The 13,205-nt window shown below is 48.5% G+C and overlaps 1 long non-coding RNA gene across 1 annotated transcript; it reads left to right on the forward strand.

The window, feature by feature from the left end:
* The first annotated feature begins 712 nt into the window (after window positions 1–712).
* On the forward strand, window positions 713–3,810 carry LOC147959417 (uncharacterized). Its single transcript, XR_015611446.1, has 3 exons — window positions 713–1,118; window positions 2,105–2,182; window positions 3,488–3,810. It is a non-coding gene; the product is annotated as an uncharacterized LOC147959417 (long non-coding RNA).
* Window positions 3,811–13,205: the final 9,395 nt, after the last annotated feature.

Here is a 13,205-nt window from a genome sequence, read left to right on the forward strand (position 1 = left end):
TCCAGAGGACTCTGGAGACCACCCTCCCGTGCCTCCAGAGGTGACATGGCCTTGTGCCACCAAAGCATGGGTCAGCATGCCTCCGGGCAATATCCACACACACACATACCCTTGCGCAACTCTGGAGACCACCCTCCCATGCCTCCAGAGGCGTCATGGCCTTGTGCCACCAAAGCATGGGTCACTGTAACACCCCGAGAGATCAGGCTACAGTAATCTCCCAATAATGATGACATGTCATCAAATTTATCTAAACCAAATTGCCACTTGATAAAAATCAAAGCCAAATTCAAATTTATAATAAAGTCAAATAAAATATTTCTTCAATCTTGAAAACTAAAATGTTCGCATTGTTCTATAAAATTTCCCTGATCAATGTCATGTTGAAATAAACTTCGTTTGGCTCACAAATAAATTCCTAGGAAATTAATAAGTGGTCCAACGGCGAATAAAATAGCCTTTTTAAAATAAACAATTATTTATTTAACTACAAACTGCCTCCAAACTTTGTGTGCTAGCTTCTAATAATACACAGTATTATGTATCAGTTTTTAATAAATACCAAAATTATTTTAGAAGCTTTAAAAAAATAGAAAACAGGTGAAGTAAATAAAACAATAAAGAAAGAAAAACAGAGGACTTTTAGTACTGGGCCCTAGTGCATTAGTGAATTAGGCCCAGCCCACACCTCTCTCATCCCCAACCTCCTACTACAGGGAGGCAGGGGATCGTGGCGTGCATCTGACCGGCCATGGCCGCGCCATGGCGCGTGCCGGCCATCCCCCGGTCCCCTTGGAGTATAAGGGCGAGCCCCCCGACCCACCTGACGAACCCTAGCCTCAAAATCCCCTCTCCCTCGCTCGTTTTCCTCTCCTCGTAACACCCGAGCGCAACGTCGCCGTCATCGTGTCGATCCGCCACGTGCCTCCCCGCGCCGAACCACCATGTCCAGGAAGCGCGCCGTCATCACCTTCGTCGACTACACCAACAGATCGGGGCGTAGGCGCTGCATCGACAACACACACGTCTTCTTCCTCCGCCACGGCTGCCGGACGACGCCGTTCGATCCGCACCATCCCGGCCACCCCGACCTCTTCGACCTCGCCGTCGTGCTCACGGTGAGCATCTCCCCCGATTCTCCCGTTTCTCCTCTTCGATTCGACGCCGTAGACCCACGGCCGCCTGTCGCCGCCATGGCCGAAGTTCAGTGTACGCGTACGTGCCCCTGCTTCACTCTGCGCTCGCGCTGCTTTTCTTCCGCGGGCCACGCCCCGCGCCTGCCTGCGGCCGTTGATGCTGCTCTACTGGCCGCCGCTGCTCCTGCTGTTGGGTGTTGCTGCTGCTGCGCCTCGCCGTTGCGCCCTGCTTGCTCGTTGCTCTGCTGCTGCGCTGCTATGCTGCTCCTCGCCCTGCCTGCTGCCCACTGCTGCTTTGCCACTAGCTGCGTCCGCTAGCTGCTGCACGCTGTTGCCGCTTAGTGCTGCCGCCGGCCGGTCGTGGCTGCTACTTGGCCATGGCCGTGCGTGTATGCACAGCCGGTGTGCTTCTGGCCGGTTTATTTAATTAGATATAGGATAGTTGTAGGGATTAATTAGTGGCTAGATTAGCCTATATGTAGATGACATGTGGGTCTCACTCAATTAGATTAGATTAGTTTTATTTATTTGTTTCGGTACAGCTTATGACATATGGGCCACCCATCTCTCTATTTGACCAGTCAACTTGACTTGGTCAACCTGAATTAAAACAAATCCAAAAATATCACAAAATGTTTAAAACTTTGAAAATTAATATAAAATAAACCGTAGTTCGGATGGAAAAATTGTGTACATGAAAATTGCTCAGAACGACGAGACGAATCCGGATACGCAGTCCGTTCGTCCACCACGCATCCCTAGCATAGCGAACATGCAACTTTCTTCCTCCGGTTCATCTATCCGAAAACACCAAACACCGGGAATACCTTCCCAGATGTTTCCCCCTTCGCCGGTATCACCTTCCACCGCGTTAGGGCATACCTAGCACCGCGTATTGCCATGTTATATTTTGTGATGCTTTGTTTGCTCCGCATTTACTGTTTCTTCCCCCTCTTCTTCTCCGGTAGACCCCGAGACCGGCGCTGATGCCGCTGAGTACGACTACGTCACTGACGACCCTTCTTCCTGTACAACAGAGCTTCCAGGCAAGCCCCCCCCTCCCCCGATCATCGGACATCGCCTATTCTTCTCTACTGCTTGCATTAGAGTAGTGTAACATATTGCTGCTTTCCGTTAATCCTATCCTGATGCCTAGCCTGTCCTTGCTACTACTGTTGTTACCTTTACCTGCAATCCTAATGCTTATTATAGGATGCTAGTTTATCATCGGTGGCCCTACATTCTTGTCCGTCTGCCATGCTATACTATCGGACCGTGATCACTCGGGAGGTGATCACGGGTATATACTATATACTTTATACATAATACATGTGATGACTAAAGTCGGGTTGGCTCGAGGAGTACCCGCGGTTGATTCACGAATTGGGGGCTGGAAGGACATACTTTCCCGACAGCCCTCTATGTGGATCTTTGTGGCGAAGCGACAGGGCAGGTTGTTACCACCTAGGAGAGAGGTGGGCCTGGCCCTAGTTGGCGTTCGCGGTTATTTCAAGATAACATGTTTAACGGGATCTTGGTATTTGATCTGAGTCTGGCCACTGGCCTATACGCACTAACCATCTACGTGGGACAGTTATGGGCACTCGATGTCGTGGTATCAGCCGAAGTCTTCGTGACGTCAGCGACTGAGCGGCGCGCGCTGGATTGGACTGGAACGCCTGCTAGGCTAGGTCTGCTTTCGGCCGCGTTCGCAACGTGCAGATGTGCAAAGGGCGATGGGCCCAGACCCCTGCGCCATAGGATTTAGACCGGCGTGCTGACCTCTCTGTTGTGCCTAGGTAGGGTTGCGACATGTTGATCTTCCGAGGCCGGGTATGACCCAGAAAAGTGTGTCCGGCCAAATGGGATCGAGCGTGTTGGGTTATGTGGTGCACCCCTGCAGGGAAGTTAATCTATTCGAATAGCCGTGATCTTCGATAACAGGACGACTTGGAGTTGTACCTTGACCTTATGACAACTAGAACCGGATACTTAATAAAACACACCGTTCCAAGTGCCAGATACAACCGGTGATCGCTCTCTCACAGGGCGACAAGGGGAGGATCATCGGTTAGGATTATGCTACACGATGCTACTTGGTGAACTTACCATCTACTCTCTTCTCCTGCTGCAAGATGGAGGTTACCGGAAGCGTAGTCTTCGACAGGACTAGTTACCCCCCTCTTATTCCGGCTTTCTGCAGTTCAGTCCACATATGATACCCCTTATTCCATTTGATACCAATGCATACATATGTAGTGTAGCTCCTTGCTTGCGAGTACTTTGGATGAGTACTCACGGTTGCTTTGCTCCCTCTTTTCCCCCTTTCTATACTCGATTGCTGCGATCAGACGTTGGAGCCCAGGAGCCAGACGCCACCGTCGATGACGACTACTACTACTCGGGAGGTGCCTACTACTACGTGCAGCCCGCTGACGATGACCAGGAGTAGTTTACGAGGATCCCAGGCAGGAGGCCTGCGCCTCTTTCGATCTGTATCCCAGTTTGTTCTAGCCTTCTTAAGGCAAACTTGTTTAACTTATGTCTGTACTCAGATATTGTTGCTTCCGCTGACTCGTCTATGATCGAGCTCTTGTATTCGAGCCTTCGAGGCCCCTGGCTTGTAATATGATGCTTGTATGACTTATTTTATTTGTAGAGTTGTGTTGTGATATCTTTGTGATGCCCGGGTAATTAAGCTACAGTAAACCTCTGATAATGATGCCACGTCACGATGGTTACTGTTGATGATCTCGCGATGATTCAAAACTTGTTCTAATTCAAATTTGAAATAAAGTTAAACTAGAAAAGTTTTCAAAAGCCAAAACTAAAATATTCTAATTGTAGCAAGTAATTCATAATAACTAATGGTGGAGGAACCACATTTTTGTAAAGAGGTTAAAAGCACTAAAATGATTTAACCAGTAGCAAAACAACTATTTGAACGACTTTGGTATTTTATAAAATACTAAACTATTTTATATCAGGGTAAAACTTTTTATAGTAGTGGATTGCTCTAAAACATTATTTTAGGGGCTATAGATATATTCTATTAAATAAAAATTAATGTGTGACTAAAATAAAACAGAAAAGAAAAATATGAAAAGGTAAAAAAAAAGGGGAATAAAACAAACCCACCCACCCCACTGGGCCACTTGGCCCAGCTGCTAGCCAGGCCAAACCCCAGGCCGGCCCACCCCTGTATACTAACCCACTCCGCCTCCCACCGTAACCCTAACCTACCCCATGTTCCCCACTCTCTCCCGACCTGATCCACTCCTCCCTCCGCCCCGATCTGGGCATCGCCGCCCAGAGCGCCGTCGCTGATCGCCGACGCCCGTCGCCTCCCCGACCCAGAGGTGACGCCCCGCCACCTCGACGTCATTGACTAGGGGCACGCCGCCCGTCCGCGACCGCGCAGTTGCCGGACTCTGCTGGACTGCCTCGTCCCCATCACCCGCGCAGCCGCCTGGACCTCGCCGGAGCCTCCCAACCGGACCTCGTGTCTCCTCCCCGAGCCCCCACTGCCCTGTCCCTACACCAGCGGTGAGGCCCCCGGCCTCTTCCCTTCTGCCCTCCGCCCTCGCGCGCCGCTAGCCGCAGCCATGACACCGTCCGCACCTCGCTCGTGGCCGCCCCTGCTTCCCCTCGACGCGCTCACCGCGGCCCCGCATCGGCCCTTTCCTCGCGCGCCTCCGCCCTCACACTGCTCGCGCCCGCGAGGCCCAGCCTTTGCCTCTGCCGTCCCTGTCCGGCGTCCGCTCCGGCCAAGCGGCCTCGGTGTTCGGTTCCGGCCATGCCCTGTTTCTTGCTATTACCGCTGCCTCGCCCCCGTCGCTGCTCGGCTGTTACGACTGTCGCTTGCTGCTTCCCTCTGCTGCTGCCTCTGCATTGCCCACCGCCACCACTGGCGTACCCCTATCCACTCACCACCACGCCTTGCCTCTCCTACTCGCTGCTCCGGCCGCCCCTCCCGTGCGTCGCTTCGGCCACCTGGCCGGCGCCGTGACCGCCGGCGCCCCGCAACGCCCAGTCGGGCGCCCAATGCCCGCAGCGCCCCGCACGCCCGCGCCCGCAGCTCGTAATTGCAAGCACCAGCGCCCGTTTGGCCTGATAGGCCACTGCCATTCGGGGCCCACGCCCCTGAAACGTTTTAAAAAAAGAAAGAAAAAGAAGATTAAAAATAAATAAATAATAAAAATAAAAATAAATTTAATTAATTAATTAATTAACTAACTAATTAACTAAATTAATTAACTTAATTAATCATGTATAGTTAACCTAATTAACTATTGTTAATTAATTAAACAATAATTAGATTAGTTAGATCCTAATTAGAATAAACAGAGTACGACATGCGGGACCCACACGTCAGATTGACCTAGTCAACGCCCTGTTGACTGCTGACGTCAGCATACACTGTTCTGGATAATATTGAATTAAAATAATGAAATAAATCCTAAAAATAATTTAAATCTTTAAAAATTAATAGAAAATAAACCGTAGCTCAGATGAAAATGTTTTCTACATGAAAGTTGCTCAGAACGACGAGACGAATCCGGATACGCAGCCCGTTCGTCCGCCACACATCCCTAGCATAGCGAACATGCAACTTTCCCCCTCCGGTTCATCTGTCCGAAAACGTGAAACACCGGTGATACTTTTCCGGATGTTTTCCCCTTTCGTCGGTATCATCTCCTACCACGTTAGGGCACACCTAGCACCGTGCATTGTCTTGTCATGCACCATCATGCTTATGTTTGCATTATATTTTATTGTTTCTTCCCCCTCTTCTCTCGCTAGACACCGAGACCGACGCCGCTGCTACCCAGTACGACTACGGTGTTGACGACCCCTCTCTCTTGTCTGAGCAACCAGGCAAGCCCCCCCCCTTGATCACCAGATATCGCCTACTCTCCTCTATACTGCTTGCATTAGAGTAGTGTAGCATGTTACTGTTTTTCGTTAATCCTATCCTGATGCATAGCCTGTCATTGTTGCTACAACTATTGATACCTTACCTGCAATCCTAAATGCTTAGTATAGGATGCTAGTTTATCATCAATGGCCATACATTCTTGTCCGTCTGCCATGCTATACTATCGGGCCGTGATCACTCGGGAGTTGATCACGGGTATATACCTATACATGATATATGATACTTGTGGTGACTAAAGACGGGTCGGCTCGTAGGAGTACCCGCGAGTGATTCACGGATTGGGTCCGAAAGGACGTTTGTCCCGACGGCCCTCTGAGTGGATCTTTGTGGCGAAGCGACAAGGCAGGTTGAGACCACCTAGGAGAGAGGTGGGCCTGGCCCTGGTCGGCGTTCGCGGTTATTTCAAGATAACACGTTTAACGAGATCTTGGTATTTGATCTGAGTCTCGCTACTGGCCTATATGCACTAACCATCTACGCGGGGACAGTTATGGGCACTCGACGTCGTGGTATCAGCCGAAGCCTTCGTGACGTCAGCGACTGAGCGGCGCGCTCCGAATTGGACTGGAACGCCTGCTAGGCTAGGTCTGCTTCCGGCCGCGTTCGCAACGTGCATGTGTGCAAAGGGCGATGGGCCCAGACCCCTGCGCCATAGGATTTAGACCGGCGTGCTGACCTCTCTGTTGTGCCTAGGTAGGGCTGCGACGTGTTGATCTTCCGAGGCCGGGCATGACCCAGGAAAGTGTGTCCGGCCAAATGGGATCGAGCGTGTTGGGTTATGTGGTACACCCCTGCAGGGAAGTTAATCTATTCGAATAGCCGTGATCTTCGGTAACAAGATGACTTGGAGTTGTACCTTGACCTTATGACAACTAGAACCGGATACTTAATAAAACACACCCTTCCAAGTGCCAGATACAACCGGTGATCGCTCTCTAACAGGGCGACGAGGAGAGGATCGCCGGGTAGGATTATGCTATGCGATGCTACTTGGAGGACTTCAGTCTACTCTCTTCTACATGCTGCAAGACGGGGGCTGCCAGAAGCGTAGTCTTCGACAGGACTAGCTATCCCCCTCTTATTCCAGCATTCTGCAGTTTAGTCCACATAAGATACCTTATTCCATTTGATACCAATGCATACATATGTAGTGTAGCTCCTTGCTTGCGAGTACTTTGGATGAGTACTCACGGTTGCTTTTCTCCCCCTTTTCCCCCTTTCTATTCTCGATTGTTGCGACCAGACGTTGGAGCCCAGGAGTCAGACGCCACCGTCGACGATGACCACTACTACTCGAGAGGTTCCTACTACTACGTGCAGCCCGCTGACGACGACCAGGAGTAGTTTAGGAGGATCCTAGGCAGGAGGCCTGCGCCTCTTTCGATCTGTATCCCAGTTTGTGCTAGCCTTCTTAAGGCAAACTTGTTTAACTTACGTCTGTACTCAGATATTGTTGCTTCCGCTGACTCGTCTATGATCGAGCTCTTGTATTCGAGCCCTCGAGGTCCATGGCTTGTAATATGATGCTTGTATGACTTATTTTATTTGTAGAGTTGTGTTGTGATATCTTCTCGTGAGTCCCTGATCTTGATCGTACACGTTTGCGTGTATGATTAGTGTACGATTGAATCGAGGGCGTCACAAGTTGGTATCAGAGCCGACTGCTGTAGGAATCCCCCTTTCCAACTCCTTGGCCGAAGTTGAGTCTAGTCATTGCTAAACTTTTACTAACATGGCTGTGTGGCTTACGGGCCCACGTCGCCATTGGGTGGTATTAGGATCTTTTATTCCTCGTCTTTACTCTGGGACTCTGATCTCTCTTCTATTCGGGTTAAAATGATTTTACTAAATCTGACTCTAGGTTCTCATAACTACTTCCCCCAGAGAGCCCCTTATCACAGATGATCGCCTACTGCACCAGAAGATTTCGAAGTTACTCTCCGATACTCTCTTGAGACTTTGTGCCCATTGCTTTTGCAATTCCGTACCACTGTTATATCGTTGCCGATAACTACATACACTTGCCTTTTCAATCCCATGGATCTTGTTATTACAAGATACCCTGAAAATTCTCTCTATTGTTCCGAGAATACTTTGTGCCTACTGCCTTGCAGATCATTACCCACATGAACACCCCTACGGATAATTCCTCGCACATACCGAGTATCCGCCCATCCCTGGTTGTTTATGTGTTTCACTAAGGTCTTCGAAATAGTATTCGATCTTCCGTAAATCCTTAGCAGCTTATTACTCTTGAAATTCTTGCTTACTTGCATTATGGTTAATCCCCTAAGTATAGTAATCTTATTGGCAGCCTTTGACACTATCATTTTGAGTCCATTGATTCAAAATAGTGTGAATGCTCGCAATCCTCAATCAGATCCTAGAATTCATCCTTTCGGCTCAGACGTCATTTTAAACATGAGCTAGATCTCGACCAATCAAATTGTTGTCAATTTTACCCCTAAGCTTACTCAACCTATCCGTCCTTAATCGGAGCGTTTGCTTCTGATCCTTTGATTTGGAAACCATAATTGTTTTACATGTGAGCTTTGAATTAGTCAGTTGCTTCTATAATCCAATGCCTTCGCATTGTTTCTTCCGCTGGTTGTGTGCCGATACTCACATCAGCTCTGTTATGGACCGGCAGATCCTTTAATGGATTTTATCCGACAACGTCCTTCATATTCAATAACTTTGTGAGCCTTCCCTCGGATACATAATGCCTTTGGTAATTGTATCCTCTACTTTCTCAACCTTGCTCTGCTTGCGAGCTTGAGTTATTTACTTCTGAACTTTGTAGTATATGTTTCTAAGAAGCCCCTATGGGTTGAACATATGCCTTCTCTAAACTGTGTGAACTCGAAAGTTTTCACGAGTCATACACTTCTGGTATTTTGCCAGATAAAATTTCAACACTACAACTTCTTCGAAAGTGAGAAGTGAATGAAAGGTTATGCATTGGAGAAGTGGGAGTCGAACTTGAACTTTGTGTTCATGCCCATGGACACGACGTAGATCTTATCATTAAAGCTTCTCTTAAATTAAATTATTCCTTTGGTATAAGTTTATCTTATATCCGGGATCTGGCCTTTTGCAATCGTGGTTCTGACCATGTTCTCCTTTAAATACCATTTCGCGTGCAAGTTTAAGCATTTGTCTTCTGCGGATCAATGCCCTAGTCCAACCTTTATGTTGATCTACCTTCGAGTATACCCCCTGGTATCTCGAGGATATCAACCGATTGCACTATATCTTATGCATTCCTGATGAAGTAGCGCCTTTCCCCGTCATAGTCACTCCATGGGTTCCGGGTTGTCGTCAATCGAGAACACCGATTAGTGAATCGAATCACCCCTGTGATTCAGTACTCCTAGTACTTTGTGGTTGAGAAGTTTAATACTCCATCACGTCATTCCTAGTCTGATCGACTATATCATTTTGTGCTAAATTTTAACTGTGCTATCTGGTCCTTCTTCTCGGAGCGCAATTTTCGATGATGAGATAACCTTATGCCGATCTTCCTCGTCGTATCAGTTCGCCTTGAACAACAAGGTTGATTTCAAGTTTGTGTCCTACCCATGGTTCCAATAACCTTCCGCTTCATCATTCCTTTGACTTGACGTCGTCACTGATTGATTACATCTTCATGAAATCTATCGACAAATGTGTCGTGATCATCATCAACCTTATGAGGTCTTCCAGGATATCAATTGAGTTCATGATGAGAAATACCATCCTTGCCCCGATGATTTGTGTTATCTTTGACCACTTTATTACCTTCTATTCAACACAAACTTGTTCGTGTTTTGTGTTATACCTTGAGATCCCTGCTATCCAGCATTTGTTCTTCTTTACCTTGGAGTATTACCATCTTTTAATATCAAGGATGTTGTGAGGACTACTCCACCTCTTAATGGAGTTCTTGGTATTGTGATGCTTCTCGCCATCACCATTCTTTTCTTGGCCCCGTGTTGAGTGAACTCTGTTGTGAGAATTTAATATCTCTAGCAACCCTATTGCTTCAAAGTTAATGGACAATAATTCCAATTTGGTGTACTGGTTGCTAAATCGCCATTCTAATGTTGGTCGTGCAACCCAGCCCATATTTCTTTCAACCCATGTTTAATTGTGTATGTTTTCCTCGAACATACATCATTATATTGTACTGTTCGATCTAACAAATGTTATCTCCTTGTTCACATAGTTGTGGAAATCCATCTTTTGTTAATCTCTATGAATTTTCGCTGATTCCATCAGCCACCTCCTCATCCTCTCGTTGGTTTACTAATGAACTCTTGTTTCGGAACTCGCTTCCATAGTTCAATTCCCGAGAATCTTACAATGTCACCTCGACAATTTGTGTTGCACCTTTCTTCTCAGGCATCCCGTGTCTGAGTTATGTTGACACCAATCAGATCTGTATTTCGGTCAGATATGATGGTTGGAACATATTTCAAGAGTTATAACCTTGATCCTCATATGACACGGTAAGATGATGTCATGCCTAGCACACTTGATCGGAGGACCTATTGTTATAGTATCCTCTCTAGCAATGTCACCCATTCTTTCGTGAGGAAATTGCAAGACTTATACTATAAGTTGTTCCTGATGAATCCCTTCGTGCATCCAAATTCTGACCCTTACTTGATGGACATGTCAATGCTATCTCGAAGCATGTCTATGGTATTCCGATTTTCAACAAGAACATTGAAGCTAATGCTAAATGTTTCCTGCTCAATTATCCAAACACCGTTGTATGGGTAATATCATGAGTTCCCCCCTTACTTAAGTGGTTTTCTACCTTCTATCCGGTCTTGGATATCATACTCTGCTTGTTCTTGGGATGGATATACCCCTGAAATATGTGTTTAAACACATTTTCCTTTCCGTTGTTCTGTTTAACCTTCTTGAGGTTTATATGATCTAAACAGTAATACGTCACTGCTTTTATAAGCACCTCAGTGTACAACTCTGTCAGTAAGACCCCGTTACTATTGTTGTTGACATTCTGATAACCATCGATGGACAAGAACTTTGCCTATTGGTCCGCCTCGTTCAACGAGCAGGAAGATGGTTCTCTTCGTCCCTCGCCCTTGGTACCGACGTTGTTGCCGACATAACTGACAGTCTACCCTCTAACATGCCTCCCTATCCTGACTGTGCAAGATGTCACCGCTCTTTCTACTTTGAACCCACATGGTGGGCCCATAACCCACAGTTCCACAAGATCGAAACCTGACTCTCCTGTACACCCTGTTGTCAAAGTTATTCCTCGCGCTTGACTTCATATGTAATTCACGGGCCACCTGCCAAGTGAACTATTCTGGTATCACACACAATACTTATTCTCGTTGCTCTAGACCCCTTTCACACTTTGTTTCAGGCATCGAACGATTGCCTACCCGCTTGAAACTTCTCATGGTACCTACTTACCTTGTTCTTGATATTGTCTTAAGTTTCCATTCGGGAGTTACTTTCTACCACATTCCTTGAGTTATAAACCAAGATAGCCACCTTGTAGAGTTCCGTTCTTCCAAAGCTACCCCTTATCCTTTTCGTAAGTACGATGGAGTTCCCGAAGAAAGGATGCCGACTTCATCATGATGACCTGAAGCAGAGTAATGAAGACATCCACGTAATGGATCGACCTCTTCGAGCAGAGCAACCAAGATCGAGAAGATTCGTTAGAATTTCGTAACCAGATCTTTCCCCCTTACACACCTCTTAAATCTCGGGACGAGATTTCTTGTAGTGGAGGAGAATTGTGACGCCCGGGTAATTAAGCTACAGTAAACCTCTGATAATGATGCCACGTCACGATGGTTACTGTTGATAATCTCGCGATGATTCAAAACTCGTTCTAATTCAAATTTGAAATAAAGTCAAACTAAAAAAGTTTTCAAAAGCCAAAACTAAAATGTTCTAAATGTAGCAAGTAATTCATAATAACTAATGGTGGAGGAACCATATTTTTGTAAAGAGGTTAAAAGCACTAAAATGATTTAACCAGTAGCAAAACAAATATTTGAACGACTTTGGTATTTTATAAAATACTAAACTATTTTATATCAGGGTAAAACTTTTTATAGTAGTGGATTGCTCTAAAACATTATTTTAGGGGCTATAGATATATTCTACTAAATAAAAATTAATGTGTGACTAAAATAAAACAGAAAAAATATATGAAAAGGTAAAAAAAAAGGGGGAATAAAACAACCCCCCCATTGGGCCACTCGGCCCAGCTCCTAGCCAGGCCAAACCCCAGGCCAGCCCACCCCCTGCCTACTAACCCACTCCCCCTCCCACCATAACCCTAACCTACCCCCACGTTCCCCACTCCTCCCTCCGCCCCGATCTGGGCATCGCCGCCCAAAGCGCCGTCGCTGACCGCCGACGCCCGTCGCCTCCCCGACCCAGAGGCGACGCCCCGCCACCTAGACGTCATCGGCCAGGGGCACGCCGCCCGTCCGCGACCGCGCAGTCGCCGGATTCCGCTAGACTGCCACGTCCCCATCACCCGCGCCGCCGCCTGGACCTCGCCGGAGCCTCCCCACCGGACCTCGTCGTCTCCTCCCCGAGCCCCTACTGCCTTGTCCCTACACCAGCGGTGAGGCCCCCGGCCTCTTCCCTTCTGCCCTCCGCCCTCGCGCGCCACTAGCCGCAGCCACGACGCCGTTCGCGCCTCGCTCGTGGCCGCCCCTGCTTCCCCTCGACGCGCTCACCGCGGCCCCACACCGGCCCTTTCCTCGCGCGCCTCCGCCCTCACACTGCTCGCGCCCGCGAGGCCCAGCCTTTGCCTCTGCCGTCCCTGTCCGGCGTCCGCTCCGGCCAAGCGGCCTCGGAGTTCGGCTCCGGCCATGCCCTACTTCTTGTTGTTACCGCTGCCTCGCCCCCGTCGCTGCTCGGCTGTTACGGCTGCCGCTTGCTGCTTCCCTCTGCTGCTGCCTCTGCATCGCCCGCCGCCACCGCTGGCGTACCCCTATCCGCTCGCCACCGCGCCTTGCCTCTCCTGCTCGCTGCTCCGGCCGCCCCTCCCGTGCGTCGCTTCGGCCACCTGGCCGGCGCCGTGACCGCCGACGCCCCGCAACGCCCAGTCGGGCGCCCAATGCCCGCAGCGCCCCGCACGC

The sequence above is a fragment of the Triticum urartu genome, chromosome 7A (genome assembly GCF_056163025.1).
Source record: "Triticum urartu cultivar PI428250 chromosome 7A, HENAU_Tu73, whole genome shotgun sequence".
NCBI classification, from domain to species: Eukaryota; Viridiplantae; Streptophyta; class Magnoliopsida; order Poales; family Poaceae; genus Triticum; species Triticum urartu.